Here is a 1,193-nt window from a genome sequence, read left to right on the forward strand (position 1 = left end):
TCATGGGTGAGGGTGCGTTATCCTGAGGACCCCTGCAGCCACGATCACAACCAGGTCCAATATGGCACTGGAGGGTGGGCACATGGACTTCAGGCCTTGGTGTGAGGATCCTACAGAGAGTGGGGGTCTTGGTCATCTCATTCCTCCCTACTCGAGACTGCGCAGGACCATGTTTGGAGCCTTTGAACTGGACATAACACTTATCGAAACTCCAGATATGTTCACGGCCAGCCCCTAAAGGAAAGGGCCACTTTTGCGATCAGTCATTTTCATTGGTTTCTGTGCTGGGTTTGGGACTTTGGGCCGTGTTTGGACAAGTGAGAGGCATTTGCCTCTGAAAATTTACTCTTTGGGTTATTATTATTTATTTAATTATTTTTGCTTTTTGGGTCACACCCAGCGTTTCACACGGGTTTCTCCTGGCTTATGCACTCAGGAATTACTCCTGGTAAAGCTCAGGGGACCATACTGTTGCTGGGATTTGAACCCGGGTTTGTCATGTGCAAGTCAAACGTCCTACCCGCTCTGCTATCTCTTCAGCCCTACTTTGGATTAATTTTAATAGCTTTTTTATTCAGGGGAGTTGGAAGGGATTCTTTGATGCTCATGGTTTACCTCTGGTTCTGCAGCTCAGAAGTTATTCTCCGGTGCTGCTGGGCTCCTATGGGATGGGGAGATTTGATCTGGATCAGCACGGCAAGCATCCTACTCACTTTACAGTAAGTCCAACCCCACTATTGGTGTTTTTTTTCCATATTTATAATTTCTACCTCCCGGGTGTATGGTACCACCAGCAGGTCAATCTGTGCCTGTAAGGCAAGTGCATCAGCAGAATGATGGAACCATCAGACTTCCAGATACTCCGAAATAGATGCTGTGCCTTTGGCCAGACAACAAAAACTTTGGGCAAAGTCTTCCAAGAAAGTAAACGGCCAAAAGTTAGGTATGTGCAAGACACACCAACAAACCATTTCTGGCTCAGCTATATAATTGGAGGCAAGGTCTCTCTGGTTCCTGATCAAACTGCTTAAAGGCTATGATCCCAGACACTCAGAGACAAATCTCAGAACCCAGCGGCTTTTTGCAGAGATGCGCCCGGTTCCCGCAATGAGCTACCAGTAACAGACCATCACAAGGGGGAAAGAGTGTGTATCTCCGCCTGATCCCACTTGGTGGCTCAGTGGCCACCATAT

The sequence above is a fragment of the Sorex fumeus genome, unplaced genomic scaffold (assembly GCF_029834395.1).
Source record: "Sorex fumeus unplaced genomic scaffold, SorFum_2.1 ptg000134l, whole genome shotgun sequence".
NCBI classification, from domain to species: Eukaryota; Metazoa; Chordata; class Mammalia; order Eulipotyphla; family Soricidae; genus Sorex; species Sorex fumeus.